This window comes from Marmota marmota, unplaced genomic scaffold, assembly GCF_001458135.2.
Source record: "Marmota marmota marmota unplaced genomic scaffold, marMar, whole genome shotgun sequence".
Lineage (NCBI taxonomy): Eukaryota > Metazoa > Chordata > Mammalia > Rodentia > Sciuridae > Marmota > Marmota marmota.
In genome coordinates this window covers 12,051,030-12,066,153 of record NW_026000048.1, presented here as the reverse complement: position 1 = coordinate 12,066,153, position 15,124 = coordinate 12,051,030, and the positions used below count along the sequence as shown (strand labels likewise).

General features: G+C 41.5%; 1 pseudogene; it reads right to left on the bottom strand.

Moving 5' to 3' along the window:
- Window positions 1-239: 239 nt before the first annotated feature.
- On the bottom strand, window positions 240-407 carry LOC125619589 (annotated as a pseudogene).
- Window positions 408-15,124: the final 14,717 nt, after the last annotated feature.

Sequence of the window (15,124 nt, the reverse complement as noted above, 5' to 3'; positions counted from 1 at the left end):
AGTGCTGCTGGGTCAAGGGTAAATGTATATAATTTTGCTAGAGATTGGCAAGTTCCCCTCCATAGCAGCTGTTCCATTTTACATTCCTGATGGCCAAAAGAAAAAAAGAAAAAAGAAAAAAAAATTTTCCAGTCTGGTAAATGAGAAATGGTATCTCAGTATGCTTTCCCCCACCACCCGTACCCCCTGATTATATGATTATATAATCATTATATGATCATCTTTTTGTACATCCTTGCAGGATGTACTCTCAGGGCAATGCAGGAAGTGGATGAAATAACTCCTATTTGATCTCCCTGGCTCCAAAAAATTCATTTAACACATTGTCCTTAAATAGAGCATGTATCCAATATCAAATTGATAAGAACAGATACTACACTTAATCTTAGCCAAAAGGCTGATTCAGTGTACTTCTAATTTGCATTTCTGTTATAAAGAGTGAAGTTAATCAGTTCTTTAAATACATTTAATAGATTCTGGTATGCACTATTTTCATTAACAATACTTTTGGAAATTCTTCAGTATTGTTCTATGTTTTCTTTGATCTAAGAGTTACTTAATAAAGTATTTGAAATTTCCACATGAAAAGGGATTTTGAACAGAGAATATTATTTGGAATATCTCTCCTGCTTAATGGTTGTTTATCTTAGAAGCAGAATCTTTTGCTAAAAAGTTGTTTTTGGGGGTGGCACTGGGGATTGAACTCAGGGGCACTTAACTACTGAGCTACATCCCCAGCCCTATTTTGTATTTTATTTAGAAATGGGGTCTGAGTTGCTTAGCACCTCGCTTTTGCTGATGCTGACTTTGAATTTTCGATCCTCCTGCCTCAGCCTCCCAAGCCACTGGGATTACAGGCGTGTGCCACAGTGCCCAGCTTGTTAAAAAGTTTTTATGTTTTTATTTCTGTTTTCTTTTTAAAGGTTAGATACTGTTAAGCTCTTTTGTTCATTTTACAAAGGAGGGCAAATTTTTCAAGTATCATAGATAAAACTCAACCAGTATAGGAACAATAAAGTTCAGTTTGATTAATAAACAGTAGCTTTAGGGGAGAGGTGGCTTCTGAATTATATGATCATCTTTTTGTTTCCTTTTTCTCCTTTACCATGAACCTTCAATAGTGCCTCAAAAGGTATAGAAAGTTATTGGGAATTATATCTGCCAGGGCATTGTGTTGGGTTGCAGGAAGCTTCTGGAATCTTTGAAAATGAACCACTGCCTAGATAAAGTGGACCTAGGACATTTAAAAGTATCTGAGCTGACATAGATAGTAGAACACAAGATCTTAGGCATAACTCAAGAGAATTTTTCTCTCTTCTCCATGGCTCTTTTAATCTCACAGAAATGAAAAGAATCTCTACATTTCATCTTTAAATTTTAGCTGACAATAAGAGAAATGAAGTGATTCCAGAGAGGTTTGAAGGGGGTCAAACAAAATTCATGCACACAGATCATAATAAATCTAGAGTTTGTACCAATGTACTCATATTACTGTGAATAAGATTTTTGTTAATGGAATAACAAATATGTCACCATACTTTAGGGAAAAGGGAAAAAAGAATTAGAAATATACAGCATGAGATGCTTGTATTACAAAACCCAGAATATATAAAGGACCTTGAAAAATCAATAAGAAATAGACAGAAAAAAACCCAGCAAAATATTTGAACAAGTACTTTACATGAGAAAAAAATCAAACAGACCAAACAACATAAGGAAAAGTGCTCAAAACTCTTTAGGAATTAGGAAAATGTAACTTTGAGCCATAATGACATATAAGTATACAACCGCTACTCTGGCAAAAGTTTACAAGTCTGGCAATACCAAGGGGTGTAATAGGAATAACAGGAGTTATAGGAATTCTCAAACAGAGATGTGAGGGCTTGATGTGGATTGGGAACTTTATTTGACATTATTAACTAAAACTGAACACATGCATATCATATCATATATAAATACATTTAATAAATTCTGGTATGCACTATTTTCATTATTAATTTTTATCATATCACCTAGCATTTCACTCCTAGGCTATATACACTGTCCCTCAGAAATGTGAGTGCATTCTATCATAGAAAAGAATGTTCTACACATAGAAGAGAATGTTCATAGGCAAAAACTGGAAACACCCATTTACTGTGGTAATATCCATTCACTGTAGAATAAATGAATCTACTTATTGTACATCCATCCACTGGCATGCTGGCAGATGCTTAACAATAGAGAGGAAAAGCTCTGATTTGAAGCATTTGCCAAATTCCACAGTGTAAATACTTCCATAGTGGCCAATTTCAAGCTCCCAATATGATACCAACTAGCTTACAAAACCCACGAACATTTAACAATCAGCTCCCATGAGTCTTCACAGGCTGGCTCCAGAGGATCACTGAGTATATTCCCATGTTGTAACACAATACAGCAATAAAAATGAATGAACTCTATCTACATGCAACAGCTTGGCTAAATCTCACAAACATGATGTTGAGCAAAATAAGCGAATAGGAAAAGAATGTACCGTGCATGATTCCATCTATGTATAAATTCCATCTATGTATAGATGGAATAGGCTGAATTAAATCAGAATGCTTAGGGATGGATACTTACGTGATAAAAGTACATGGCAAGGGAGAGTTGATTCTACAAGTGAAGACAGTGGTTAACTAATGAGGAAGAGGAGGTATGTCGTAGACTTTTGGGGATTAGGTCAAATATTCCATTTCTTGATTTTGGTGGAGTTATACAGGTGTTCCCTTTATACATATTTGTTAAATTATACCTATAGTTGTATGCACCTGTTTGCATATAGGTTTAAATCAGTGGCGTGTTGGAACTTGTTCATATCTACTCATGAGGATAATCTCTTCTCAACTCTGCATTCAGTGATGCCATATTGGTAGCCTGGAATCAGCCACAGTGGGAACATTTACACCACAGAAATTGGCAAACACAACAAATCAGGACTTTTTTTCTTTTTCTCTTGGAGAAAGGGTTTAGCAAACCACCACTGACAATACATTTAAAACATACATATGATTCAAAGAATCTGCTTTTTAAAGTACATATTTTTCAAGGTTGAATGCCCTTCAACAGTTTCAAGGCAAATTGAATTTTTGAAAAACTAAACATGACAAGATCCTTGGAATGAAAAGCACTGACATTGTGAAAGAGAATTGGTTGTGAGAAATGCGAAGGGTTTGACATTCTCCATTATTTGATGTGTAATGAAAATCATTACACTGATGGTAAAATTAAGACCACATGTAGTCTTCTGCCCTTACAGAAAATGTTCTTGATGAGTCCTTTGCAAGATGGTAAAATATAGAGTGGATCAGAAGCTTGTGACTTCCATTCCACTTGACTTTCTTAATTTCCACCAAAGAGTGGCCCCAAACATCGTACTTTGCCAACTTGTTGGCAGCACTGAGCAGCTCTCCTTCATGATTACCTGTCATAACTTGTATAGCAGTGGAAAAACACGGTTATTTTTATCTACATATTTTTGTGAGTCCATGTTCTTAAAATTCAGGGATCCTAAGATAGAGTTATATGATGTTACCTTTATTCATTTCTGCTTTCCTGATGGTAAGTTATTTACTAATATTTTTATATTAAAATTACCCTAGATATATTATAATATAGAATTTTAAGAATTTAATTCATTTTCAAGGGAAGCCACAAGTTCATAGGGAAATTTGGGCTTGTGAACGGCTTCCTCAGATAATGCCTTCAGACCCCTAAGAGGGTGGGCTATGCACCACTTCCTTATGTCTTCAGAGCAGCTTCTGTAGAAAGGTTTCCACTGCTGGGAAAGGAATCTGATGCTAAAAGTTTTCAAAAAGTATAAACTACTATCATTTCCGTTATGATGTGAATCTGAAAACAACAGATTTGGCAAGATATTGATAAACTCATATATCATCCTGACTTGTGGAAACTTGACTAGAAAACATTGCTTTCATTTGGGTGGGGGACAAGGAATGGAGATGGGACAGGTTCCTCGAATGATTTGACTCATTTGTTTTAAAAGAATGGAGACATCAAAGGGTCCAAATAAGAGAAGCCTAGGGCTTTGTTATTTTTTCCACTGGCTTGGGAGGAATAGTTTGATAGCCGGATGGGAAGAATGTTGCTTATAATCAGGCACCAAAGTAAGCTCAGATTTGACAGGTGTGAGTCTACATTACAGGGAGTGGGAGCCCCAGGCTGTGGACACCTGTCTTCTCCATGTTCTCACCTTCACTTGCCTATTCTGCCAATCTGGCAACCCTGTAAGAGTTGACCTTACTGGTTTTTTTTGTTTGTTTTTGGTCTTATGTTTCCCAGATCCCAATTTATTCTTTTTGACATGGTTGGGCAGGATTTGATTCATGTTAGTTGTAACAAAATGTAAAGCAAACAGAGCATTCACCTATCACCATATTTAAAAGTCATGTCTCCAGGGGCAGTTTCACCCTAAAATACTCTGGGGAAGACTGTCACAACATGTTTCCAGGAGTTAGAGGAGAAAGAACTGTGAGTTTCTCTTGCATTCTCTCCCCAAGCTGTCCGAAGCAAACCTAAGCCATCTTAACGGGGGGAATCGCCTCCATTAATTAAGGAATCTCCTTTTTGTGCTTGCCCCAAAGCACTCATAAATATAAGACTACAATTGGTTAGTGGCATGCAACATTTGGTTGGCTGATATTTTCATTCAATTATTTTCAATACAATTGTGGTATATCATCGTGTGAGGATATATTAAAAGAAAACCCCAGGCATTGATGCTGCACCCTTAGATTTGATATTCCAAGAATTTGGAGAGGATTATTTTAGAACAATTTTCAAGAGAGATTTGTGGGAAGTAGAGAGTAGAATATCAGAATTATTTGTGGAGCTCTTCAAAAAGCAAAAAAAATATATCCTAATCCAGCCCTTTGTCTGAACTAGTCCAATCAGAATTTCTTGAATTATGAGATAGGCAATCTTGTTAGGAAAAAGTTGAGTCTCATAAATACCCCTGACTGAGGATAGATAAGACATCATTAGCCAGAGATGAGAGGATAATGGAGAATTCCTTCTTCTCTTTCTGGTAACTTAAAACATTCAACAAAGCCTAATGGTAGACCTTGCAGAGCAGAAAACAGAATCCCTGCCTCACGACACATATGCTATTTAGAACTATTTAGAACTCAAACAGGAGGCACATGGACAGAAATTTCCCAGCACAAAATAGGATGGGGCAAACCCTGTGGATCTAGATGTTCTTTGGCCCTTGGGAACAAAATTGGCCACCCAGCCACAGGACAGGAGAACTCTCAGGTGTCACCTGAGGTTATCAGAGTACAGTGGGGGAAGAGTATTGTGTATGAGTCATTTAGGCATCAGAAGTGGGTGCCCTCACCCGATAGCAGATCAAGAGTTTTCCCATCTTTATAGCCAGAGGATGCACTGAACTGGAAGAGCAAACCTCCTCCAAGGACAGCACTGGTTCCCAAATAACAGTCAAGACCTTCATCTCTTCTACATGCAGAACACTTTGCTGGAGAGCAGAGGCCTAGGTGAGCTGCTGTCCTGCTAGAACTACTGGTCAACTGAATAGGTCCATTTAGAGAGCCTTGAGGAGTAGTTCTGACCTCACACACCATCTGTGTTAGCCAGCTTTCCATTACTGTGACCAAAATACCTGACAAGATCCACTTAGAGGAGGAGAGATTTACTTTGGCTCAAGGTTTCAGAGGTCTTGGTCCAAAGTTGGCTGATTCCATTGCAGAAACATCATGGTAGATGGGTGTGGAGGAAGTTCATGACAACCAAAAAGCAGAGCGAAAGAGACAGGGAGCAACCAGGGACAGTTTTAGTTCCCCAGATCACACCCCTAGTGACCTAGTTCCTCCAGCCATGTCCCAACTGACTATAATTACCACCCAGTAGTCCAGATAATTAATCCATCAAATGGATTAATCCACCGATGAAGTCACAGCACTCACCATCCTCTGAACATCATTGCATTAACTAACACATGAGCTTTTTGATGGATACTCCAGATCCAAATCATAATACTATCCTAATTTAGAGTATCCCTTCCTTAGGCAGTATATGTGCACATTTGGGATGACCAAGAAGTGGCTTTTTTCTTCTGTAGAATATAGTAGATAGACATCTGTTTGCTCAAAATCCTTTCCCTTAGAAAACCACCTAATCCCTGGCTCATTATAATGCTGATCAATCCATGTAATGTGGTGAGAAGGGATCATGTGAACAGCTTGGAGCAGAGAACATCAGCTCTCAGTATCAGTGGGCTCTGCATCCATGGATTCAACACGCCATGGGTGGAAAATACTTGAAAAAAAGGAATTTGTACTGTCTTGTTATTATTCCTGAACAATGCAGCATAGTCATTATTTACATAGCATTTACATTTATTAGGTATTATATAGACTCTAGAGGTGATTGAAAGTATACAGGAGGATATGCTCAGGTTCTAGGCAAATATCACACCATTTTATAGAAGGAATTTGAGCACTAGCAGATTATGGTATCCACAAAGTCCTGGAACCAATTTCCTCGGTTCAGGAATGGACACATGACTTGAGCTAGAAAAACCAGTTGTTGTGGTTTTGATAAGAGGTGTCCCCCCAAAAGCTTATGTGTGAGACAATGCAGGAAAGTTTAGCCATGATTGGGTTATAAAAAGTTTAACCTCCTCAGTGCCATAATCGTCTGATAGGAATTAATTATTGGTGGTAACTGTAGGTGGGTAGAGTGTGGCTGGAGGAGGTGGGGCCCTGGAGGTATGTCTTTGGGGTTTATATGCTGTCCTTGTTGAGTAGAGCTCTCTCTGCTTCCTGGTGCCATGTTGTGAGCTGCTTTTCTCCACCATACTCTTTCATCACGATGTCCTGCCCTCCTCAGGCCCCGAGGAATGCAGTCAGCCATCTAAGGACTGAGATCTCTAAAACCATGAGCAACAAATAAATTTGTCTTCCTCTAAAATTGTTCTTGTCAGGTCCTTTGGTTACAGCAGTGAAAAAAGCTAAAACACCAATTTTCCTTGTTTCTTGGGGTTCTCAGGAGAGATTTTTTTTCTCTCTTTTCTTAGGGCAGAGCTATCAGGGACCTCCTTCTTCCCTAATATCTGGAAAGATCTCAAGGAGAAAGGAAGAGCTTAAGAGATGGAGAAAGATCAGAGGATACATCTAAATACCGCCTAATCATACATGGACTTTTTAGTTAGATGAGTCAATTAATTCCTTTTATACCCTATTTGCCTAATTTGAGTTGTTTTTGTCCTTTGTAACAGAAAGAATATCATTCTGATTAGTAGATCTACTGTAGTCACCAGGTTTGTCCAATAGGCTGCCTAACTAAATTTGAATATTTTCTTAGTATAAGTATATCCCAAATAATGCATGGGCCATAATTATATTTAAAAAATTAATTGATTTTCTGAAATTCAAATTTCACTGGGAAAGTAAATAGCTTTTATTTGGCAATATTATGTTAATTGTGTCAACAGTGTTTTAAAATTCTCTGCTCAGAAGGAAAGAGAGCAGTCAGTGGGTGGATTTGCCCTTAAAGAACACGGAAAAAAAAAAAAAAAACAGAACAAGGAAAGTTTCCATGGAGTCATAGACAGAAGCATCCTAATTAAATCTTTCTTCTCCAAGTTAACCCTGCTTTGTACAAACCAGAGGAGAAACCTAGGGAGGTTTGGGGTCAGGCTCTTTAATCCTCATCAGATGGATCAATACTTCAGCTGCTCAGGGTGTCCCACTGTTGCTGAATAGTAATATCACCTAAGGGAGCCCCTAAGCATTCCAATGTCCAGGTCACACTCAAAGCAATGAAATCACAACCAGAGAAAATGCACACAGGAGCTTCCAATGTTCAGCCAAGGCAAGAGCCGCTGAGCTGGGCCTTAAGATTCAGCCCAGTCAGAAGTGTTAAAACAAGAAATGAGAAAGGTCTTTCCCAATGGAGTAAGCAAATCATCCCCAGAAGGGGATTAGCCCTCGGGCAGGCTGACTGCTGGGCCGCCTTGCTGGCTCACCTGCCACACAGCTGTGGACCTTAATCTCAGCTTGCCCATGAGTGGCCCTGGGGCTGGCAGGTGTTTGGGCCACAGGGAAGCAGACTCAGAGGCCATTCTGGTCCATTGTGGCAGGTGCCAGAATAAACAAAGCATCTGGCTGAGAGAAATGCAGGCTTCGTGCCTGTAGCTCAGCTCCTGTTCCCTGAGCAAAGAAAATTCTCTTTAGAAAGCTGAGAAGGAGGGAAGGGCTGGGCAAGGCTGGGAGGGATAAAAGTGGCTGAGATGTGCTTCTGTGATAACCAAGGACAGCTTTTCTTCCTGGCTCTCACTGTGGGCAGACATCCCACCCCTTAGGTCTGAGGGATCTGCCAGGGCACATCCTTACTGGATCCAACCTCTCTTCATCATTTTCCATTCCAATTCATTTTCAGAAGAGTAGACCCTTCTCAGAGTCAAAATCATCAACAAGACACCAGAGCCAGGGGTGGTTTTGCATCCCTCTTTCTATTTGCCAGTGAAACCTCTGCTCCATCCCCTTCCCCCTTTAGGGGAACACCCTGCCTGTTCCTGACCAGGCCCTCAAAGTTTCTCATGTTCTCCTAGGCCTCTAGGATATATCAGACTCACACAATCAACAGGCTGAAAGGAAACATCTGGAACTGTCTCTGGTGGAATTGATTTGGCTCACTGCCCTTTGAAGTTGTCGTGAAGACTGCTCACGGGCCAGGCATGTCTGAAACTGAAGGCTGGGAGACGTCTGTACTGGTGGCGAGTGGGCTTCATCCATGCTTAAGCAAGGTCCAAGCACGCTGGTGGACTCCTGTTCCCAGTGTTTCCCAGAAGCCCCTACAGTTCTTAAATACTTGACTGGAATGCTCTGTTGTGCACCATCATGTTTTCAAGTGTAAAAGCCTTGAATGAATGACCAGAGGGAGTGCAGAGCTTGGATAAAGGGAACATGAACCTGAGCTGAGGTAGTCAGTGCCCAAATGCCCTGGCTTTGGGAAAAAATACCCAGAGGTGAACAGCATTAGGGAATCATTGGCATTCATCCAGGATCTGAGACTGTCACGGAGGCTGCCCAGCTAAGAGCCACTGCTGTCACTCCCATCACTGACTCAGTAAATCAGTGATTCATCTAACAAATGGATATTTAGTGCTCACCAGTACACTGGGGATATGATGGTGGAGAGCCAAAGAGTCATGGTCCTTGCTCCCGTGTCCCTCCTATCCACTCTTCACTGTTTAGATTTGTAACAAAAGAGCTGGGGGTAAGAGGAAGCCAGAGGGTGCAGCTGCTCATCCTAAATGAGGAAATTAACCTAGTAGCCTCCTCAAGTCTGCTCCAAGTGTGAATCTGTAGGAGGGTGCCTTTAAGAACATCACAAGCTAATTCACAGCCACTTTAGGAAATGTTCCAAAACCATTTCATATTCCCTGGGAAAAACAGGACGGCACATGCTAATCTCTGGGGTGCTGGGGCACCTTGCTCTGCTTTACCCAAATTTAACATCACACAGTTTTCCTAGTCCACAGCATTTCTCTCTGCTAGAGAGGGGATTGAGTCTAAAGGGAGACCCTGCCAGAGAGTAATCTTTAATCTCCATTTAAAAAAAAATGACAATAGAAGTTTCCAGCTACTTTTAGCTACTTTGCAGTTGTGGTAGGGGGTGGAGGGTCTCTGAGGAGAACATAAGGAGAACCAGCTATGTGGTCTCCAGAGAAAGCAATGACTACCCCTTTTGTCCCCTGGATCTTACCTTGTAGGTTGGAGAGGATGCCAGAAGAGTCCTGCTGAGCACTCCTGACCCTCCTGTTCTTGCTAGAGTTGTAACAGGCTAAGCCACAGAGTGATTGTCCCTTCCTTCCATGAAGAGCTACAGTAGAAGCCTATGTGCCCACAGCCCAAACTGAGGGGCTATTTCCCTTCACATCTTTGACCAGAGACTCAGCAGTGGCTTCTTCCCTAAAGAGCACCTGGTCTCCCCTGTAATTTCCTCCTGCCGGCAGAGGGCGCTGTGGTGCCCAGGAGCTCTACTCCAGTTTGGCTGCTAGATCTGCTCCTCAGAGGATGCAGCAGCCAAAAGTCATTTAACCCAGAGTTGCCATCTTATTAGGCTGGAGGTGTTGAGAGCCACGGCCAGGTCAAGATGGTGCCTGGCATTTTGCCAGAAGGGGCGGTTCCTGCTGCCTCCGGTGCCCGCTGTTTTTGAGCTCTCCCGGAGTTCCTAGAGAGTTCGCAGTGGGTTGGTTGAGTTCCGGTTGAGCTCTCGCCAAGTTCCTAGAGAGTTCGTGTGGGTTGGTTGAGTTCCGGTTGAGCTTGCAGAGTTCCTGGAGGGTCGCGTGGGTGGCGTTAGTGTGAGTTTGAAGATAAAGTTCGTTCGTGCTTGAATCTACAAGTGGCTCGACCTCCCGGTTATTTGTGCCCAGCCAGACTGTGGCATGGAGGTATCACTGAGGAGTTGGTAGTTTGTTGGGCAGCCAACCTCTTGATAATTAATTACTACCTATAACTCCTGTGCTTTATGTATAGCTCACCAACACCATCTTCTTCTTTGATTCCTCACTTGTTGATTTCTGTCAGCAAACAGGTCCAAGAAAGACTGTGTTCCTTGTTGAAGAGGCACATATGCTGGGGCTGGTTACTCAGGGTGCATGGGTTTTGGCCAGCAGTGCCTGGGCTTCCTGGGAACTTACTAGAAATACAGAATCTCAGGCCCCATCCCAGAGTGACTGAATCATGATCTTCATGTTAACAAAGATGCCCCCATTTTTCATGTGCACGTTTAAGTTCAGGAAGCCCTGCACTAGGAGACGTCTTTAGGCCTCAGTAATACCACAGATGGTGCTCTTTCTGGTTAAGCATCTTATCTGCATCTCTCTCCATTTAACTCTTTGTACCACAGGTCACAAACATCAGTCAGCAAGCAGACTGGAACCAGAAAAGGACTCACAATTTCACAGTGCCCATTTCACTCCTAGATTAGTGTAAGATTTACCGCTGTGTGGTAGGCTTGGGTTTTCAAGACAGTCACCAGGAGGTCTGGAAGTACTTTCCCTGCCACTGAGGCAGTGTCCTTAAAGGGGTCTTGGTTACAGTCTAGGCTACAGACTCGTTGTGAGGGTTGTCTGATTCCTAAGTATTCTAAGCCTTGCCTGTGGATGGATGAAATGTCTCCTGCATGTATTAATCAGTTATTATAAAGACATAGATGCCACTTTGATTGTTTTAGTCAGCTTTTCCACTGATGTGATTAAGATCTGACCAGAACAACTGTAGAGGAAGAAAGGTTTATTTAGGGGCTCACAGTTTCAAAGGTGTTAGTCCATAAGTGGCTGGCTCCATTCCTCAGGGCTCAAGGTGAGACAGGACATCATGGCAGAAGAGTGTGGCAAAGAGAAGCAGCTCACATGATGATCATACAGCAGAGAGAGAGGATTCCACTTGCCAGATACAAATATGTACCCCAAAGTCACAACCCAATTTCTACCTCCTCCAGCCACACCCCACCATTTCAGTTACCACTCAGTTAATCCCTATCAGGGATTAATTCATGGATTGGGCTAAGACTCTCACAACCAATCATTTCTCCTCTTAAAGTTCTTACTTGGTCTTACACATGAGCTTTTGGAGGACACCTCACACCCAAACTATAGCATTGATTAATAAAATAAAAAATTATTTTAAAGGTTTTTGCGCTGTCTCTTCGTCGATTCTGCTCAATACTAGGCTGAGTTCCATGAAAAGGGGTCATGTTCTCCAAGTTTCTCTGGTGGTCTGAAGCTATAAGCTCCCCAGGAGTACCTTAACCAAGAGAAAAACCTTCTATTTTCCATCCAGTTGTAAATTCTCAAAAGATTTGTCTTTATAAAGAATTAAATATAAATATTCACCATAATATTAACCTATTTAAAAAAATAGACTAAGAGAATTGTTTGTGCATGAATTATAGTTGCAGGTTCATGAGGCTTGATTTAAAGAGGTACAAAAGCCCTTGGCAGAAGGAAAGAAAAGAAATGGGAAAGAAGGAACCACCTGCAATGTCCCTACCTTCAGTCTTATAAGTTTCCAATTTGCATATGGTCATGTCCCTAATTACAAGCACCTCTAATAATAGACTTCTTCCATTTAGATCTATGTTTTTTTTGAATCATAACTTTTTCACTTACAAGAACACTTAAAAATCAAGAATTTAGATCCACTAGACTTGAAAGCTAAATTTCAATTTGCTGTATTACAAACTCTTAAATCATGATTAAAACCCCACATTAATGTAGCAAAGATAAAAAGTTTGTTCTGTGGAAGAGAGTTTCTTTTGTTCTGATCTTATCCCTTTAATTTCCCGACTTTGTGTTTGTGTGTGTTATATGTTCATAAGTAGGTTTAGTACTATAATTTCCAAGTACATAAACATCCATATATTAGGAACATGCTCAAAAATATTTTATCATCAGGATTCACAATCAAAACTGTTTAGAGATCACTGACCTAGATTAATGATGTCTTGCTGTCTTTTGTCAACAAAAGGACCAGAAAAGTCCTCTTACTGCCATTATTTAAAACCAGTGTCATGCTACCCACATTCCCCGAGCCTGAGTCATCTTGTTAATGTACACATTTGAGCTTGTTAATTTAACACCAGACTTGGAGGGGAGTAGCAGGAAATGTGCATTTCATGACGACTAGAAAAGTTTTACCTCTTTTTCTTCTCTGTTCTGGGCTGGGATCCAAGTTTGAAAAACAAAACAAAACAAAAAACACACCCTGAAATTCCTGGGCTCAGCTGATTTTTTTCCCATGTTACTCAGGAAACAGCACACCTGACTTGGCAACACCTTTTTCCAGGCAAAGAGCAAGACCCAAGAGGGGTGCTGGAACCTATTGTAATTCTAACATGGCACTTGGGCTATGTCTGAGCAACAACCAGAAAATTTTGAAGGGCTAAAGTTTACCTTAGAGGTCTTCTTGTCAAATTCATGTAGTCAATGTATAAATGGAAAACAGAAGGACAAAGATTGGAATGAATCACCCAAGATTATATAGCTCATTAGTGACACATCCGGGACTAGGACCAAGTTTCTGGACTCCCCTTGGGTTCAAAGACCTTCCCTCAGTGGCTGATGTGGAGGAAATCACCATGAGAAATATAGAGAATTTTTGGCTTATGATGAGACAGAGCTAGATAATGTCTAGTGCTCAATGATCCCAGACAAGTAGACTTTTTTTTCTCATTTTTTAAATTGGTGCATTATAGTTGTACATAATGGTGGGATTTGTTGTCACATATTCGTACATGCACACAATATAACAATATAATTTGGCCAATATAACTCCCCGGGATTTCTTCATTTCCTCCCCTCCCTTTCCTCTATTGATTTCCCTTTGATTTTCATGTCCCCCCCCCCACACTTTTCCTTTCCCCCCTCTAGCTTCCACAAAATCTTCTCTAAAGCACTTGCTCTTGAGCCAACAAACCCTCACCCCCATCCTTATGTTGATAAAGGTTTGGAGACTACTGTCCCCAGATTAGTAGAAGACAAAATAGAATTGATTGGCCCCCTTTCTGAATTCTATACTCCCCCAATCAACTATTGGGACAGATCAAGTCCATGAAAACCCTGGACAACCGACACCCATTGGCAACCCTCTCTTTGGACTTCTTTCTCTTCAGGACCTCTGTTTTTTTTTTTTTTCTTTCTTTTTTTCTACTATTCTAGTAAATTTTGTTACTTTACTGTCACCCTTGTGTCCCTGGATTTCATTCTTCAACCTGTAATAACCTGCCATAAAAGGGAGATGGGGAAAATTGGGGGAATGAATGAAAACTGAGTGAGGATGCTTGTGTGTGTGTGTGTGTGTGTGTGTGTGTGTGTGTTACTCTCTTCCGTATCCTCAGGGCATGGATCAGGGTCCTGCATGTAGGAGTGATATAGGACAGATGAGGCTGGATACCCAAGGAATTTTCAATAAACAGGTTTATTTAAGCTGCAGTGGTCCAGAGGGGCTCATGCCTCAAAATCTCTGGACCCCGAGTCTGGAAATTCTTTAAATTTAAATACTCAGTGGGGTGGTTACGTGTCAGTGGGTGGGTATGTAACGGTGACTCTCTGTCCCAGACTCTGAGGCTGGACAGATGTTTTACAAGTTTTTACCAAGAAAATAGAGATAGCATCTTTTGCATAGCAACAAGTTCTCCTGGAGACACACTCTATCACACCTTTGTTTGCAAACTTGGCACCTCCAAGAAAGAGGAAGTTTCAAACCACAATGCCCTCTGTGGAAACCTTGCTGATATTCTTTTGACACACTTGGAGACTTTAGGGTAATTATGGGGAGGGTCTTTGGAGAAGCTGAATCATGGCAAGGGTCTTTTGGGTGGGGGTTCCTGGTATGTTTCAGGAAGTACTCAGGAAGTTTCTGTTGAATGCAAATATCCTCCCTGAGAAGATGGAGGGGGTACCGATGGAGAGGAACAAGCCTTCACGGTGCTTATGCTTTGCTTGTGAGTGGCCAAGGAGTTGACAGCTGGAAACTCAACCCAGAGAGCAGGTGAGGAAAGACACAGGTTGCGCCCCGTCCACCTCCTCCTCTCAGTATCCCGCCTGCTGTGGGTTGTGTCACCTGCACTGGGGAGGCCTCAGTGAAAATTCACTTTCTAATTTTCTTCTAGGCCCTTTTTTTAGCGGGTTTCCGCTGCTACTTTCCAGTCTATTGGGTTGCAGGTGAGAGATGCTGCACTGGCCCTGAGCAGAACAGACTGTGACCCTTACATGTCACTTTCTCTTTCTCAGACTCAGGTTCGTCATGTATGTGGCAGAGCTGTGATCTGTGCCATCCCCACTTATCTCCAGGGGCTGTTCTGAGGACCCTGTGGTCATTCATGGCAAAGTGCTTCAGATCCTGTAACCCCTCCTCTGTGCATGCATATCAGAGGGCAGGGCCACCTCTACTCAGTCCAGCTGCACATTTTGCCTGGGAGCTTGTCCCTGCTCTTCATCAGACAGGGGATCCAGTCCACCTGACCTCTTCCCAGGTAGCCTCTGCAGGTGGGTTTAATCCTCACTTCAAGGACTTATTTTCCATTTCTATGTGGAGGATCAGTACCCACATGC